This window comes from Centruroides vittatus, unplaced genomic scaffold (assembly GCF_030686945.1).
Source record: "Centruroides vittatus isolate TY-2023 unplaced genomic scaffold, ASM3068694v2 contig_2303, whole genome shotgun sequence".
In the NCBI taxonomy this organism is placed as follows: domain Eukaryota; kingdom Metazoa; phylum Arthropoda; class Arachnida; order Scorpiones; family Buthidae; genus Centruroides; species Centruroides vittatus.
In genome coordinates this window covers 1-17,114 of record NW_027121441.1, presented here as the reverse complement: position 1 = coordinate 17,114, position 17,114 = coordinate 1, and the positions used below count along the sequence as shown (strand labels likewise).

The following is a 17,114-nucleotide window of genomic DNA, read 5'->3' as shown; positions in this document are numbered from 1 at the left end:
AAATAACGCTTCAAATCAATCAATTTTCATAGCACGGACTATAAACTCAATTGTTCGCAGCAGCAATCTTGGATCGCTCGAAACAAATTGTAAGAGTTTTATTGTTGCGTCGCTACGAAATTTTAAGTAAAACGTTTGGATTGTTTTAAATCGAATTTCGTGATATTTCCGATAATCAGTCTCCGTTGCTGAAGAGACGAATTATCGCGGATCATTACTTGCATATGCATTCACGTTAACAGTAATAAGTATTAAAAAATCTAATATTGTCGTGTTTCCTGTCCGTGTATGAACGAATAAAAATCTCGATACTATGATGATCCTTCGTACCGAAAAAACAATACATCTGAAGTTTAGTGACGAATTTTCAATGTATTTTGTTGTGATTATAAACACTATTCTAGATACGTTAGACAAAAGAAAAGAAAAAGTACGATTATATTTATATGTTATTTTTCTAGGAGTATATTTTTTGTGTGTTCATTTCGTGAGAGGGCCCTTTAGCATATATATTTAACTGCAATTTAAAAGAACTGTATACCTATAACTGCGCAGTGTCGTTTTTCTGTATGTCAGTTTGTCTATGCTGAAACTCGAGGAATGACTAAGATAGACGGAAGACGACAGCACGTAGGAGCTTTGATTAACTAAATACTAGCTTCCGCTGCGAACCGATGGTCACGTTATTTCAATCGGAAATTTTTTTCCTGAAATGAGTTAGACAGACGACAGTAGGCTATTCATGTGAAAGGTAAACAACGGCGGCATTGCCTTGTTCTGCAGAGAAGACGACTGCGATGTGGTATTTATCTGACACGGCCGATGACGATGTTTCTATCGGTGCTTTATGTTGGAATAGACGTTTGGAGAGCAGGGTGTTAGTGTCACCGTGGCGCAATCGGTTAGCGCGTTCGGCTGTTAACCGAAAGGTTGGTGGTTCGATCCCACCCGGTGACGAATTAGCCAATGGTCCGGCAAGAACTTTTTCTAATTATTTTTTGGCGACTTCGTGCTTAAAATCTGCAATGCAGGCACAGATACGTTCAAACTGCGCTTTTGCAGAGTCACAATTCGATGCTGTTTGCTTTGTTATTAAATAATTTAACAATACGTTTAACGAAAAAAATGTAACAAACTTCTAAAGAAAAAATGCATTTTGATAAAACGAAAGCGCCACGCGTTAACAGCAGGTTAGACAAAACGAAACGCCAGCACGCTGCATCGGCCGGGAATCGAACCCGGATCACCCGCGTGGCAGGCGAGTATTCTACCATTGAACCACCGATGCCTGTTTCTCAAACCACTGACTATTTATTACTACTGTATCAATCTCGATGACGTTCGCGTATAGTCAGTTAGAGCTGCAACGTACGAATATTTAATGCTCTGCTGGTGTGTCACCGCGATTGTCGTACATCGAACTGATTCAGACGACGCAACATTCGAAGCTTGCTCCAACGACTGCCACGTATTCATTGCTTGATATTAATCTGCCTGCCAAACTGAAACTGAAAACTTATAACAGTTTACTCTTCAACTTTCGAACTGCTGTAAGAAGGAGGGAAAAATTGAACGCATTAAATTAATTTTACTGATCGTTTTTGTGTTTCGGGTAAGAGGAAATCGCTGCAACGCTTAGCGAGCCGTCTTAGTGGATGGTTCGACAATGAAATGCTGTTGGTGAAAAGTCACTGACGAGTTTAAGTCGAATTTCTTGTAGAGATGACAGCGCGAAGAGCATTGGTAGTTCAACGGAAGAATACTCGCTTCCCAAGCGAGTGATTCGGGTTCGATTCCCGGCCGATGCATGCGGATAATTTAACTTTTGCGGCTTTGTACGATTTTCTTCGCTGAAAGTAACGGTATTTTGCAGAAATTCGACCGCGTGGTTTAGCTTCGTTTTGCATTGTGCAAGAAAATATGGCGTTCCGGACTGGAAATTGCAAACTGGTCACGACCGATGCAGAAAAGCATATCTGGTGTTTAATTGACGGACAGCGAAAGTCGACAGAAGGGTGGCCGCTGACGATAAGCTTAAACTTATACATCTGCTTTCAAAAACACAAAGCAACACTTGCTGGTTATCCGCAACGTTCGGACCGGCTCGAAATTGGATTAAAGTTGTATGGCTAACTCTGGAAATGAAGCGACTGACGATCTGACAAGATGCAACGTAATACGAAGTGACACGGGCTTGTTGACACCAATTCTGGATGATGCAGTGAGTTTAATAACGCGAGTAATAACGTTAGTGGGAAGGTAATGTACAGTACGTAAATACATATTTACGGCTAAAGCATCGGGCCGATTTTACCGTCATATGACGAAGCAAAGAATCCGAACAGACGCATCGGTGGTTCAATGGTAGAATACTCGCCTTCCACGCGAGTGATCCGGGTTCGATTCCCGTCCGATGCAATCGGAGCTTATTTTTCGATTCGCCCAGTCGAATTCGTTTACTTTTATGGCACTAACGAGTCAACCGATCGAAGACAAGTGCAAAGCAGATACCAACGAGCGCAGAGACGGTTTACCTTTCTATAATTTTGCAGGTGAGGAATGAGCAGTGTTTCGCAGTTCGACATTGCTATCAAGTGATTAAAAATTGAAGCCCGGCATTGTGACGATGCCACCATAAATAATTGCTCATATATTGAACACTATCCATTTTCGCGACTTTAAAAAATATATCTTCTTCACATTGACGATATTTCGATGGCATTTAAAGTATTATCAATTTCCTGGTTATTTTGTCGTACCTAATTCTGGGCCTAAAATGTACCGCAGGCACTGCACTTCTGATATATTCAATTAACATTATCTGTATTATTATTTCACTTCTCTAGTCGACGATAATTAATTATTGAATAGTCCTTTTGTTTGATATGTCTAGGATTTTATAGGATATTGTAGAAAATGATCGTTTCAATTGAAATTAAAGTTACAAAGTCAAGAATTTTTAATTATTAAATATAGTAATTTCAATTTTTTCAACGATTTTTAATGATCGATGTGTAATTTAAAGAATCAATTTGTACAAATTATACAATCCTGTCGATTGCTATAACACAAATTATTTGTGAAAGTAAAGAAATTATATTATAATTAATTAAAGGTTAGACTATAGCTGTGCGAGTTTCACATGGTATAAAATGTGTATGTCTATATACCATAGCAAGCAATAACAATTTAATGTATTTAGCAATAAAAAAAAGTGAAAAGTATCGTGCAAAATGAGTGGAAAGATTCAATTCGTCCATCTGAGACCAAGCCCATCAATTGTTATCTAAATGGAGCTTTGTTGAAAATCATAGCATTAATTTCGACATTCGGCTTAACAATGTTCAAAATTACCTAAATAAGAAACTTCGTGGTTTGGACTTACCAATCAAATCGCTGCAAATAATTTAAAAAATCTAAAAAAAATAACGCTTCAAATCAATCAATTTTCATAGCACGGACTATAAACTCAATTGTTCGCAGCAGCAATCTTGGATCGCTCGAAACAAATTGTAAGAGTTTTATTGTTGCGTCGCTACGAAATTTTAAGTAAAACGTTTGGATTGTTTTAAATCGAATTTCGTGATATTTCCGATAATCAGTCTCCGTTGCTGAAGAGACGAATTATCGCGGATCATTACTTGCATATGCATTCACGTTAACAGTAATAAGTATTAAAAAATCTAATATTGTCGTGTTTCCTGTCCGTGTATGAACGAATAAAAATCTCGATACTATGATGATCCTTCGTACCGAAAAAACAATACATCTGAAGTTTAGTGACGAATTTTCAATGTATTTTGTTGTGATTATAAACACTATTCTAGATACGTTAGACAAAAGAAAAGAAAAAGTACGATTATATTTATATGTTATTTTTCTAGGAGTATATTTTTTGTGTGTTCATTTCGTGAGAGGGCCCTTTAGCATATATATTTAACTGCAATTTAAAAGAACTGTATACCTATAACTGCGCAGTGTCGTTTTTCTGTATGTCAGTTTGTCTATGCTGAAACTCGAGGAATGACTAAGATAGACGGAAGACGACAGCACGTAGGAGCTTTGATTAACTAAATACTAGCTTCCGCTGCGAACCGATGGTCACGTTATTTCAATCGGAAATTTTTTTCCTGAAATGAGTTAGACAGACGACAGTAGGCTATTCATGTGAAAGGTAAACAACGGCGGCATTGCCTTGTTCTGCAGAGAAGACGACTGCGATGTGGTATTTATCTGACACGGCCGATGACGATGTTTCTATCGGTGCTTTATGTTGGAATAGACGTTTGGAGAGCAGGGTGTTAGTGTCACCGTGGCGCAATCGGTTAGCGCGTTCGGCTGTTAACCGAAAGGTTGGTGGTTCGATCCCACCCGGTGACGAATTAGCCAATGGTCCGGCAAGAACTTTTTCTAATTATTTTTTGGCGACTTCGTGCTTAAAATCTGCAATGCAGGCACAGATACGTTCAAACTGCGCTTTTGCAGAGTCACAATTCGATGCTGTTTGCTTTGTTATTAAATAATTTAACAATACGTTTAACGAAAAAAATGTAACAAACTTCTAAAGAAAAAATGCATTTTGATAAAACGAAAGCGCCACGCGTTAACAGCAGGTTAGACAAAACGAAACGCCAGCACGCTGCATCGGCCGGGAATCGAACCCGGATCACCCGCGTGGCAGGCGAGTATTCTACCATTGAACCACCGATGCCTGTTTCTCAAACCACTGACTATTTATTACTACTGTATCAATCTCGATGACGTTCGCGTATAGTCAGTTAGAGCTGCAACGTACGAATATTTAATGCTCTGCTGGTGTGTCACCGCGATTGTCGTACATCGAACTGATTCAGACGACGCAACATTCGAAGCTTGCTCCAACGACTGCCACGTATTCATTGCTTGATATTAATCTGCCTGCCAAACTGAAACTGAAAACTTATAACAGTTTACTCTTCAACTTTCGAACTGCTGTAAGAAGGAGGGAAAAATTGAACGCATTAAATTAATTTTACTGATCGTTTTTGTGTTTCGGGTAAGAGGAAATCGCTGCAACGCTTAGCGAGCCGTCTTAGTGGATGGTTCGACAATGAAATGCTGTTGGTGAAAAGTCACTGACGAGTTTAAGTCGAATTTCTTGTAGAGATGACAGCGCGAAGAGCATTGGTAGTTCAACGGAAGAATACTCGCTTCCCAAGCGAGTGATTCGGGTTCGATTCCCGGCCGATGCATGCGGATAATTTAACTTTTGCGGCTTTGTACGATTTTCTTCGCTGAAAGTAACGGTATTTTGCAGAAATTCGACCGCGTGGTTTAGCTTCGTTTTGCATTGTGCAAGAAAATATGGCGTTCCGGACTGGAAATTGCAAACTGGTCACGACCGATGCAGAAAAGCATATCTGGTGTTTAATTGACGGACAGCGAAAGTCGACAGAAGGGTGGCCGCTGACGATAAGCTTAAACTTATACATCTGCTTTCAAAAACACAAAGCAACACTTGCTGGTTATCCGCAACGTTCGGACCGGCTCGAAATTGGATTAAAGTTGTATGGCTAACTCTGGAAATGAAGCGACTGACGATCTGACAAGATGCAACGTAATACGAAGTGACACGGGCTTGTTGACACCAATTCTGGATGATGCAGTGAGTTTAATAACGCGAGTAATAACGTTAGTGGGAAGGTAATGTACAGTACGTAAATACATATTTACGGCTAAAGCATCGGGCCGATTTTACCGTCATATGACGAAGCAAAGAATCCGAACAGACGCATCGGTGGTTCAATGGTAGAATACTCGCCTTCCACGCGAGTGATCCGGGTTCGATTCCCGTCCGATGCAATCGGAGCTTATTTTTCGATTCGCCCAGTCGAATTCGTTTACTTTTATGGCACTAACGAGTCAACCGATCGAAGACAAGTGCAAAGCAGATACCAACGAGCGCAGAGACGGTTTACCTTTCTATAATTTTGCAGGTGAGGAATGAGCAGTGTTTCGCAGTTCGACATTGCTATCAAGTGATTAAAAATTGAAGCCCGGCATTGTGACGATGCCACCATAAATAATTGCTCATATATTGAACACTATCCATTTTCGCGACTTTAAAAAATATATCTTCTTCACATTGACGATATTTCGATGGCATTTAAAGTATTATCAATTTCCTGGTTATTTTGTCGTACCTAATTCTGGGCCTAAAATGTACCGCAGGCACTGCACTTCTGATATATTCAATTAACATTATCTGTATTATTATTTCACTTCTCTAGTCGACGATAATTAATTATTGAATAGTCCTTTTGTTTGATATGTCTAGGATTTTATAGGATATTGTAGAAAATGATCGTTTCAATTGAAATTAAAGTTACAAAGTCAAGAATTTTTAATTATTAAATATAGTAATTTCAATTTTTTCAACGATTTTTAATGATCGATGTGTAATTTAAAGAATCAATTTGTACAAATTATACAATCCTGTCGATTGCTATAACACAAATTATTTGTGAAAGTAAAGAAATTATATTATAATTAATTAAAGGTTAGACTATAGCTGTGCGAGTTTCACATGGTATAAAATGTGTATGTCTATATACCATAGCAAGCAATAACAATTTAATGTATTTAGCAATAAAAAAAAGTGAAAAGTATCGTGCAAAATGAGTGGAAAGATTCAATTCGTCCATCTGAGACCAAGCCCATCAATTGTTATCTAAATGGAGCTTTGTTGAAAATCATAGCATTAATTTCGACATTCGGCTTAACAATGTTCAAAATTACCTAAATAAGAAACTTCGTGGTTTGGACTTACCAATCAAATCGCTGCAAATAATTTAAAAAATCTAAAAAAAATAACGCTTCAAATCAATCAATTTTCATAGCACGGACTATAAACTCAATTGTTCGCAGCAGCAATCTTGGATCGCTCGAAACAAATTGTAAGAGTTTTATTGTTGCGTCGCTACGAAATTTTAAGTAAAACGTTTGGATTGTTTTAAATCGAATTTCGTGATATTTCCGATAATCAGTCTCCGTTGCTGAAGAGACGAATTATCGCGGATCATTACTTGCATATGCATTCACGTTAACAGTAATAAGTATTAAAAAATCTAATATTGTCGTGTTTCCTGTCCGTGTATGAACGAATAAAAATCTCGATACTATGATGATCCTTCGTACCGAAAAAACAATACATCTGAAGTTTAGTGACGAATTTTCAATGTATTTTGTTGTGATTATAAACACTATTCTAGATACGTTAGACAAAAGAAAAGAAAAAGTACGATTATATTTATATGTTATTTTTCTAGGAGTATATTTTTTGTGTGTTCATTTCGTGAGAGGGCCCTTTAGCATATATATTTAACTGCAATTTAAAAGAACTGTATACCTATAACTGCGCAGTGTCGTTTTTCTGTATGTCAGTTTGTCTATGCTGAAACTCGAGGAATGACTAAGATAGACGGAAGACGACAGCACGTAGGAGCTTTGATTAACTAAATACTAGCTTCCGCTGCGAACCGATGGTCACGTTATTTCAATCGGAAATTTTTTTCCTGAAATGAGTTAGACAGACGACAGTAGGCTATTCATGTGAAAGGTAAACAACGGCGGCATTGCCTTGTTCTGCAGAGAAGACGACTGCGATGTGGTATTTATCTGACACGGCCGATGACGATGTTTCTATCGGTGCTTTATGTTGGAATAGACGTTTGGAGAGCAGGGTGTTAGTGTCACCGTGGCGCAATCGGTTAGCGCGTTCGGCTGTTAACCGAAAGGTTGGTGGTTCGATCCCACCCGGTGACGAATTAGCCAATGGTCCGGCAAGAACTTTTTCTAATTATTTTTTGGCGACTTCGTGCTTAAAATCTGCAATGCAGGCACAGATACGTTCAAACTGCGCTTTTGCAGAGTCACAATTCGATGCTGTTTGCTTTGTTATTAAATAATTTAACAATACGTTTAACGAAAAAAATGTAACAAACTTCTAAAGAAAAAATGCATTTTGATAAAACGAAAGCGCCACGCGTTAACAGCAGGTTAGACAAAACGAAACGCCAGCACGCTGCATCGGCCGGGAATCGAACCCGGATCACCCGCGTGGCAGGCGAGTATTCTACCATTGAACCACCGATGCCTGTTTCTCAAACCACTGACTATTTATTACTACTGTATCAATCTCGATGACGTTCGCGTATAGTCAGTTAGAGCTGCAACGTACGAATATTTAATGCTCTGCTGGTGTGTCACCGCGATTGTCGTACATCGAACTGATTCAGACGACGCAACATTCGAAGCTTGCTCCAACGACTGCCACGTATTCATTGCTTGATATTAATCTGCCTGCCAAACTGAAACTGAAAACTTATAACAGTTTACTCTTCAACTTTCGAACTGCTGTAAGAAGGAGGGAAAAATTGAACGCATTAAATTAATTTTACTGATCGTTTTTGTGTTTCGGGTAAGAGGAAATCGCTGCAACGCTTAGCGAGCCGTCTTAGTGGATGGTTCGACAATGAAATGCTGTTGGTGAAAAGTCACTGACGAGTTTAAGTCGAATTTCTTGTAGAGATGACAGCGCGAAGAGCATTGGTAGTTCAACGGAAGAATACTCGCTTCCCAAGCGAGTGATTCGGGTTCGATTCCCGGCCGATGCATGCGGATAATTTAACTTTTGCGGCTTTGTACGATTTTCTTCGCTGAAAGTAACGGTATTTTGCAGAAATTCGACCGCGTGGTTTAGCTTCGTTTTGCATTGTGCAAGAAAATATGGCGTTCCGGACTGGAAATTGCAAACTGGTCACGACCGATGCAGAAAAGCATATCTGGTGTTTAATTGACGGACAGCGAAAGTCGACAGAAGGGTGGCCGCTGACGATAAGCTTAAACTTATACATCTGCTTTCAAAAACACAAAGCAACACTTGCTGGTTATCCGCAACGTTCGGACCGGCTCGAAATTGGATTAAAGTTGTATGGCTAACTCTGGAAATGAAGCGACTGACGATCTGACAAGATGCAACGTAATACGAAGTGACACGGGCTTGTTGACACCAATTCTGGATGATGCAGTGAGTTTAATAACGCGAGTAATAACGTTAGTGGGAAGGTAATGTACAGTACGTAAATACATATTTACGGCTAAAGCATCGGGCCGATTTTACCGTCATATGACGAAGCAAAGAATCCGAACAGACGCATCGGTGGTTCAATGGTAGAATACTCGCCTTCCACGCGAGTGATCCGGGTTCGATTCCCGTCCGATGCAATCGGAGCTTATTTTTCGATTCGCCCAGTCGAATTCGTTTACTTTTATGGCACTAACGAGTCAACCGATCGAAGACAAGTGCAAAGCAGATACCAACGAGCGCAGAGACGGTTTACCTTTCTATAATTTTGCAGGTGAGGAATGAGCAGTGTTTCGCAGTTCGACATTGCTATCAAGTGATTAAAAATTGAAGCCCGGCATTGTGACGATGCCACCATAAATAATTGCTCATATATTGAACACTATCCATTTTCGCGACTTTAAAAAATATATCTTCTTCACATTGACGATATTTCGATGGCATTTAAAGTATTATCAATTTCCTGGTTATTTTGTCGTACCTAATTCTGGGCCTAAAATGTACCGCAGGCACTGCACTTCTGATATATTCAATTAACATTATCTGTATTATTATTTCACTTCTCTAGTCGACGATAATTAATTATTGAATAGTCCTTTTGTTTGATATGTCTAGGATTTTATAGGATATTGTAGAAAATGATCGTTTCAATTGAAATTAAAGTTACAAAGTCAAGAATTTTTAATTATTAAATATAGTAATTTCAATTTTTTCAACGATTTTTAATGATCGATGTGTAATTTAAAGAATCAATTTGTACAAATTATACAATCCTGTCGATTGCTATAACACAAATTATTTGTGAAAGTAAAGAAATTATATTATAATTAATTAAAGGTTAGACTATAGCTGTGCGAGTTTCACATGGTATAAAATGTGTATGTCTATATACCATAGCAAGCAATAACAATTTAATGTATTTAGCAATAAAAAAAAGTGAAAAGTATCGTGCAAAATGAGTGGAAAGATTCAATTCGTCCATCTGAGACCAAGCCCATCAATTGTTATCTAAATGGAGCTTTGTTGAAAATCATAGCATTAATTTCGACATTCGGCTTAACAATGTTCAAAATTACCTAAATAAGAAACTTCGTGGTTTGGACTTACCAATCAAATCGCTGCAAATAATTTAAAAAATCTAAAAAAAATAACGCTTCAAATCAATCAATTTTCATAGCACGGACTATAAACTCAATTGTTCGCAGCAGCAATCTTGGATCGCTCGAAACAAATTGTAAGAGTTTTATTGTTGCGTCGCTACGAAATTTTAAGTAAAACGTTTGGATTGTTTTAAATCGAATTTCGTGATATTTCCGATAATCAGTCTCCGTTGCTGAAGAGACGAATTATCGCGGATCATTACTTGCATATGCATTCACGTTAACAGTAATAAGTATTAAAAAATCTAATATTGTCGTGTTTCCTGTCCGTGTATGAACGAATAAAAATCTCGATACTATGATGATCCTTCGTACCGAAAAAACAATACATCTGAAGTTTAGTGACGAATTTTCAATGTATTTTGTTGTGATTATAAACACTATTCTAGATACGTTAGACAAAAGAAAAGAAAAAGTACGATTATATTTATATGTTATTTTTCTAGGAGTATATTTTTTGTGTGTTCATTTCGTGAGAGGGCCCTTTAGCATATATATTTAACTGCAATTTAAAAGAACTGTATACCTATAACTGCGCAGTGTCGTTTTTCTGTATGTCAGTTTGTCTATGCTGAAACTCGAGGAATGACTAAGATAGACGGAAGACGACAGCACGTAGGAGCTTTGATTAACTAAATACTAGCTTCCGCTGCGAACCGATGGTCACGTTATTTCAATCGGAAATTTTTTTCCTGAAATGAGTTAGACAGACGACAGTAGGCTATTCATGTGAAAGGTAAACAACGGCGGCATTGCCTTGTTCTGCAGAGAAGACGACTGCGATGTGGTATTTATCTGACACGGCCGATGACGATGTTTCTATCGGTGCTTTATGTTGGAATAGACGTTTGGAGAGCAGGGTGTTAGTGTCACCGTGGCGCAATCGGTTAGCGCGTTCGGCTGTTAACCGAAAGGTTGGTGGTTCGATCCCACCCGGTGACGAATTAGCCAATGGTCCGGCAAGAACTTTTTCTAATTATTTTTTGGCGACTTCGTGCTTAAAATCTGCAATGCAGGCACAGATACGTTCAAACTGCGCTTTTGCAGAGTCACAATTCGATGCTGTTTGCTTTGTTATTAAATAATTTAACAATACGTTTAACGAAAAAAATGTAACAAACTTCTAAAGAAAAAATGCATTTTGATAAAACGAAAGCGCCACGCGTTAACAGCAGGTTAGACAAAACGAAACGCCAGCACGCTGCATCGGCCGGGAATCGAACCCGGATCACCCGCGTGGCAGGCGAGTATTCTACCATTGAACCACCGATGCCTGTTTCTCAAACCACTGACTATTTATTACTACTGTATCAATCTCGATGACGTTCGCGTATAGTCAGTTAGAGCTGCAACGTACGAATATTTAATGCTCTGCTGGTGTGTCACCGCGATTGTCGTACATCGAACTGATTCAGACGACGCAACATTCGAAGCTTGCTCCAACGACTGCCACGTATTCATTGCTTGATATTAATCTGCCTGCCAAACTGAAACTGAAAACTTATAACAGTTTACTCTTCAACTTTCGAACTGCTGTAAGAAGGAGGGAAAAATTGAACGCATTAAATTAATTTTACTGATCGTTTTTGTGTTTCGGGTAAGAGGAAATCGCTGCAACGCTTAGCGAGCCGTCTTAGTGGATGGTTCGACAATGAAATGCTGTTGGTGAAAAGTCACTGACGAGTTTAAGTCGAATTTCTTGTAGAGATGACAGCGCGAAGAGCATTGGTAGTTCAACGGAAGAATACTCGCTTCCCAAGCGAGTGATTCGGGTTCGATTCCCGGCCGATGCATGCGGATAATTTAACTTTTGCGGCTTTGTACGATTTTCTTCGCTGAAAGTAACGGTATTTTGCAGAAATTCGACCGCGTGGTTTAGCTTCGTTTTGCATTGTGCAAGAAAATATGGCGTTCCGGACTGGAAATTGCAAACTGGTCACGACCGATGCAGAAAAGCATATCTGGTGTTTAATTGACGGACAGCGAAAGTCGACAGAAGGGTGGCCGCTGACGATAAGCTTAAACTTATACATCTGCTTTCAAAAACACAAAGCAACACTTGCTGGTTATCCGCAACGTTCGGACCGGCTCGAAATTGGATTAAAGTTGTATGGCTAACTCTGGAAATGAAGCGACTGACGATCTGACAAGATGCAACGTAATACGAAGTGACACGGGCTTGTTGACACCAATTCTGGATGATGCAGTGAGTTTAATAACGCGAGTAATAACGTTAGTGGGAAGGTAATGTACAGTACGTAAATACATATTTACGGCTAAAGCATCGGGCCGATTTTACCGTCATATGACGAAGCAAAGAATCCGAACAGACGCATCGGTGGTTCAATGGTAGAATACTCGCCTTCCACGCGAGTGATCCGGGTTCGATTCCCGTCCGATGCAATCGGAGCTTATTTTTCGATTCGCCCAGTCGAATTCGTTTACTTTTATGGCACTAACGAGTCAACCGATCGAAGACAAGTGCAAAGCAGATACCAACGAGCGCAGAGACGGTTTACCTTTCTATAATTTTGCAGGTGAGGAATGAGCAGTGTTTCGCAGTTCGACATTGCTATCAAGTGATTAAAAATTGAAGCCCGGCATTGTGACGATGCCACCATAAATAATTGCTCATATATTGAACACTATCCATTTTCGCGACTTTAAAAAATATATCTTCTTCACATTGACGATATTTCGATGGCATTTAAAGTATTATCAATTTCCTGGTTATTTTGTCGTACCTAATTCTGGGCCTAAAATGTACCGCAGGCACTGCACTTCTGATATATTCAATTAACATTATCTGTATTATTATTTCACTTCTCTAGTCGACGATAATTAATTATTGAATAGTCCTTTTGTTTGATATGTCTAGGATTTTATAGGATATTGTAGAAAATGATCGTTTCAATTGAAATTAAAGTTACAAAGTCAAGAATTTTTAATTATTAAATATAGTAATTTCAATTTTTTCAACGATTTTTAATGATCGATGTGTAATTTAAAGAATCAATTTGTACAAATTATACAATCCTGTCGATTGCTATAACACAAATTATTTGTGAAAGTAAAGAAATTATATTATAATTAATTAAAGGTTAGACTATAGCTGTGCGAGTTTCACATGGTATAAAATGTGTATGTCTATATACCATAGCAAGCAATAACAATTTAATGTATTTAGCAATAAAAAAAAGTGAAAAGTATCGTGCAAAATGAGTGGAAAGATTCAATTCGTCCATCTGAGACCAAGCCCATCAATTGTTATCTAAATGGAGCTTTGTTGAAAATCATAGCATTAATTTCGACATTCGGCTTAACAATGTTCAAAATTACCTAAATAAGAAACTTCGTGGTTTGGACTTACCAATCAAATCGCTGCAAATAATTTAAAAAATCTAAAAAAAATAACGCTTCAAATCAATCAATTTTCATAGCACGGACTATAAACTCAATTGTTCGCAGCAGCAATCTTGGATCGCTCGAAACAAATTGTAAGAGTTTTATTGTTGCGTCGCTACGAAATTTTAAGTAAAACGTTTGGATTGTTTTAAATCGAATTTCGTGATATTTCCGATAATCAGTCTCCGTTGCTGAAGAGACGAATTATCGCGGATCATTACTTGCATATGCATTCACGTTAACAGTAATAAGTATTAAAAAATCTAATATTGTCGTGTTTCCTGTCCGTGTATGAACGAATAAAAATCTCGATACTATGATGATCCTTCGTACCGAAAAAACAATACATCTGAAGTTTAGTGACGAATTTTCAATGTATTTTGTTGTGATTATAAACACTATTCTAGATACGTTAGACAAAAGAAAAGAAAAAGTACGATTATATTTATATGTTATTTTTCTAGGAGTATATTTTTTGTGTGTTCATTTCGTGAGAGGGCCCTTTAGCATATATATTTAACTGCAATTTAAAAGAACTGTATACCTATAACTGCGCAGTGTCGTTTTTCTGTATGTCAGTTTGTCTATGCTGAAACTCGAGGAATGACTAAGATAGACGGAAGACGACAGCACGTAGGAGCTTTGATTAACTAAATACTAGCTTCCGCTGCGAACCGATGGTCACGTTATTTCAATCGGAAATTTTTTTCCTGAAATGAGTTAGACAGACGACAGTAGGCTATTCATGTGAAAGGTAAACAACGGCGGCATTGCCTTGTTCTGCAGAGAAGACGACTGCGATGTGGTATTTATCTGACACGGCCGATGACGATGTTTCTATCGGTGCTTTATGTTGGAATAGACGTTTGGAGAGCAGGGTGTTAGTGTCACCGTGGCGCAATCGGTTAGCGCGTTCGGCTGTTAACCGAAAGGTTGGTGGTTCGATCCCACCCGGTGACGAATTAGCCAATGGTCCGGCAAGAACTTTTTCTAATTATTTTTTGGCGACTTCGTGCTTAAAATCTGCAATGCAGGCACAGATACGTTCAAACTGCGCTTTTGCAGAGTCACAATTCGATGCTGTTTGCTTTGTTATTAAATAATTTAACAATACGTTTAACGAAAAAAATGTAACAAACTTCTAAAGAAAAAATGCATTTTGATAAAACGAAAGCGCCACGCGTTAACAGCAGGTTAGACAAAACGAAACGCCAGCACGCTGCATCGGCCGGGAATCGAACCCGGATCACCCGCGTGGCAGGCGAGTATTCTACCATTGAACCACCGATGCCTGTTTCTCAAACCACTGACTATTTATTACTACTGTATCAATCTCGATGACGTTCGCGTATAGTCAGTTAGAGCTGCAACGTACGAATATTTAATGCTCTGCTGGTGTGTCACCGCGATTGTCGTACATCGAACTGATTCAGACGACGCAACATTCGAAGCTTGCTCCAACGACTGCCACGTATTCATTGCTTGATATTAATCTGCCTGCCAAACTGAAACTGAAAACTTATAACAGTTTACTCTTCAACTTTCGAACTGCTGTAAGAAGGAGGGAAAAATTGAACGCATTAAATTAATTTTACTGATCGTTTTTGTGTTTCGGGTAAGAGGAAATCGCTGCAACGCTTAGCGAGCCGTCTTAGTGGATGGTTCGACAATGAAATGCTGTTGGTGAAAAGTCACTGACGAGTTTAAGTCGAATTTCTTGTAGAGATGACAGCGCGAAGAGCATTGGTAGTTCAACGGAAGAATACTCGCTTCCCAAGCGAGTGATTCGGGTTCGATTCCCGGCCGATGCATGCGGATAATTTAACTTTTGCGGCTTTGTACGATTTTCTTCGCTGAAAGTAACGGTATTTTGCAGAAATTCGACCGCGTGGTTTAGCTTCGTTTTGCATTGTGCAAGAAAATATGGCGTTCCGGACTGGAAATTGCAAACTGGTCACGACCGATGCAGAAAAGCATATCTGGTGTTTAATTGACGGACAGCGAAAGTCGACAGAAGGGTGGCCGCTGACGATAAGCTTAAACTTATACATCTGCTTTCAAAAACACAAAGCAACACTTGCTGGTTATCCGCAACGTTCGGACCGGCTCGAAATTGGATTAAAGTTGTATGGCTAACTCTGGAAATGAAGCGACTGACGATCTGACAAGATGCAACGTAATACGAAGTGACACGGGCTTGTTGACACCAATTCTGGATGATGCAGTGAGTTTAATAACGCGAGTAATAACGTTAGTGGGAAGGTAATGTACAGTACGTAAATACATATTTACGGCTAAAGCATCGGGCCGATTTTACCGTCATATGACGAAGCAAAGAATCCGAACAGACGCATCGGTGGTTCAATGGTAGAATACTCGCCTTCCACGCGAGTGATCCGGGTTCGATTCCCGTCCGATGCAATCGGAGCTTATTTTTCGATTCGCCCAGTCGAATTCGTTTACTTTTATGGCACTAACGAGTCAACCGATCGAAGACAAGTGCAAAGCAGATACCAACGAGCGCAGAGACGGTTTACCTTTCTATAATTTTGCAGGTGAGGAATGAGCAGTGTTTCGCAGTTCGACATTGCTATCAAGTGATTAAAAATTGAAGCCCGGCATTGTGACGATGCCACCATAAATAATTGCTCATATATTGAACACTATCCATTTTCGCGACTTTAAAAAATATATCTTCTTCACATTGACGATATTTCGATGGCATTTAAAGTATTATCAATTTCCTGGTTATTTTGTCGTACCTAATTCTGGGCCTAAAATGTACCGCAGGCACTGCACTTCTGATATATTCAATTAACATTATCTGTATTATTATTTCACTTCTCTAGTCGACGATAATTAATTATTGAATAGTCCTTTTGTTTGATATGTCTAGGATTTTATAGGATATTGTAGAAAATGATCGTTTCAATTGAAATTAAAGTTACAAAGTCAAGAATTTTTAATTATTAAATATAGTAATTTCAATTTTTTCAACGATTTTTAATGATCGATGTGTAATTTAAAGAATCAATTTGTACAAATTATACAATCCTGTCGATTGCTATAACACAAATTATTTGTGAAAGTAAAGAAATTATATTATAATTAATTAAAGGTTAGACTATAGCTGTGCGAGTTTCACATGGTATAAAATGTGTATGTCTATATACCATAGCAAGCAATAACAATTTAATGTATTTAGCAATAAAAAAAAGTGAAAAGTATCGTGCAAAATGAGTGGAAAGATTCAATTCGTCCATCTGAGACCAAGCCCATCAATTGTTATCTAAATGGAGCTTTGTTGAAAATCATAGCATTAATTTCGACATTCGGCTTAACAATGTTCAAAATTACCTAAATAAGAAACTTCGTGGTTTGGACTTACCAATCAAATCGCTGCAAATAATTTAAAAAATCTAAAA

General features: G+C 38.4%; 20 non-coding genes across 20 annotated transcripts; 15 read left to right on the top strand and 5 right to left on the bottom strand.

Moving 5' to 3' along the window:
• Positions 1-883: 883 nt before the first annotated feature.
• On the top strand, positions 884-957 carry TRNAN-GUU (transfer RNA asparagine (anticodon GUU)). The gene has a single exon. It is a non-coding gene; the product is annotated as a tRNA-Asn (tRNA).
• A 260-nt stretch (positions 958-1,217) lies between these two features.
• Positions 1,218-1,288, bottom strand: TRNAG-GCC (transfer RNA glycine (anticodon GCC)). Its single transcript has one exon. It is a non-coding gene; the product is annotated as a tRNA-Gly (tRNA).
• A 449-nt stretch (positions 1,289-1,737) lies between these two features.
• On the top strand, positions 1,738-1,808 carry TRNAG-CCC (transfer RNA glycine (anticodon CCC)). Its single transcript has one exon. It is a non-coding gene; the product is annotated as a tRNA-Gly (tRNA).
• Positions 1,809-2,347: 539 nt separating this feature from the next.
• Positions 2,348-2,418, top strand: TRNAG-UCC (transfer RNA glycine (anticodon UCC)). The gene has a single exon. It is a non-coding gene; the product is annotated as a tRNA-Gly (tRNA).
• Positions 2,419-4,306: 1,888 nt separating this feature from the next.
• TRNAN-GUU (transfer RNA asparagine (anticodon GUU)) lies at positions 4,307-4,380 on the top strand. Its single transcript has one exon. It is a non-coding gene; the product is annotated as a tRNA-Asn (tRNA).
• Positions 4,381-4,640: 260 nt separating this feature from the next.
• TRNAG-GCC (transfer RNA glycine (anticodon GCC)) lies at positions 4,641-4,711 on the bottom strand. Its single transcript has one exon. It is a non-coding gene; the product is annotated as a tRNA-Gly (tRNA).
• A 449-nt stretch (positions 4,712-5,160) lies between these two features.
• TRNAG-CCC (transfer RNA glycine (anticodon CCC)) lies at positions 5,161-5,231 on the top strand. The gene has a single exon. It is a non-coding gene; the product is annotated as a tRNA-Gly (tRNA).
• A 539-nt stretch (positions 5,232-5,770) lies between these two features.
• On the top strand, positions 5,771-5,841 carry TRNAG-UCC (transfer RNA glycine (anticodon UCC)). Its single transcript has one exon. It is a non-coding gene; the product is annotated as a tRNA-Gly (tRNA).
• A 1,888-nt stretch (positions 5,842-7,729) lies between these two features.
• TRNAN-GUU (transfer RNA asparagine (anticodon GUU)) lies at positions 7,730-7,803 on the top strand. Its single transcript has one exon. It is a non-coding gene; the product is annotated as a tRNA-Asn (tRNA).
• Positions 7,804-8,063: 260 nt separating this feature from the next.
• Positions 8,064-8,134, bottom strand: TRNAG-GCC (transfer RNA glycine (anticodon GCC)). Its single transcript has one exon. It is a non-coding gene; the product is annotated as a tRNA-Gly (tRNA).
• A 449-nt stretch (positions 8,135-8,583) lies between these two features.
• Positions 8,584-8,654, top strand: TRNAG-CCC (transfer RNA glycine (anticodon CCC)). The gene has a single exon. It is a non-coding gene; the product is annotated as a tRNA-Gly (tRNA).
• A 539-nt stretch (positions 8,655-9,193) lies between these two features.
• On the top strand, positions 9,194-9,264 carry TRNAG-UCC (transfer RNA glycine (anticodon UCC)). The gene has a single exon. It is a non-coding gene; the product is annotated as a tRNA-Gly (tRNA).
• Positions 9,265-11,152: 1,888 nt separating this feature from the next.
• TRNAN-GUU (transfer RNA asparagine (anticodon GUU)) lies at positions 11,153-11,226 on the top strand. Its single transcript has one exon. It is a non-coding gene; the product is annotated as a tRNA-Asn (tRNA).
• A 260-nt stretch (positions 11,227-11,486) lies between these two features.
• On the bottom strand, positions 11,487-11,557 carry TRNAG-GCC (transfer RNA glycine (anticodon GCC)). Its single transcript has one exon. It is a non-coding gene; the product is annotated as a tRNA-Gly (tRNA).
• Positions 11,558-12,006: 449 nt separating this feature from the next.
• TRNAG-CCC (transfer RNA glycine (anticodon CCC)) lies at positions 12,007-12,077 on the top strand. The gene has a single exon. It is a non-coding gene; the product is annotated as a tRNA-Gly (tRNA).
• Positions 12,078-12,616: 539 nt separating this feature from the next.
• On the top strand, positions 12,617-12,687 carry TRNAG-UCC (transfer RNA glycine (anticodon UCC)). The gene has a single exon. It is a non-coding gene; the product is annotated as a tRNA-Gly (tRNA).
• Positions 12,688-14,575: 1,888 nt separating this feature from the next.
• On the top strand, positions 14,576-14,649 carry TRNAN-GUU (transfer RNA asparagine (anticodon GUU)). The gene has a single exon. It is a non-coding gene; the product is annotated as a tRNA-Asn (tRNA).
• A 260-nt stretch (positions 14,650-14,909) lies between these two features.
• Positions 14,910-14,980, bottom strand: TRNAG-GCC (transfer RNA glycine (anticodon GCC)). Its single transcript has one exon. It is a non-coding gene; the product is annotated as a tRNA-Gly (tRNA).
• Positions 14,981-15,429: 449 nt separating this feature from the next.
• On the top strand, positions 15,430-15,500 carry TRNAG-CCC (transfer RNA glycine (anticodon CCC)). Its single transcript has one exon. It is a non-coding gene; the product is annotated as a tRNA-Gly (tRNA).
• A 539-nt stretch (positions 15,501-16,039) lies between these two features.
• TRNAG-UCC (transfer RNA glycine (anticodon UCC)) lies at positions 16,040-16,110 on the top strand. The gene has a single exon. It is a non-coding gene; the product is annotated as a tRNA-Gly (tRNA).
• The last annotated feature ends 1,004 nt before the right edge of the window (positions 16,111-17,114 follow it).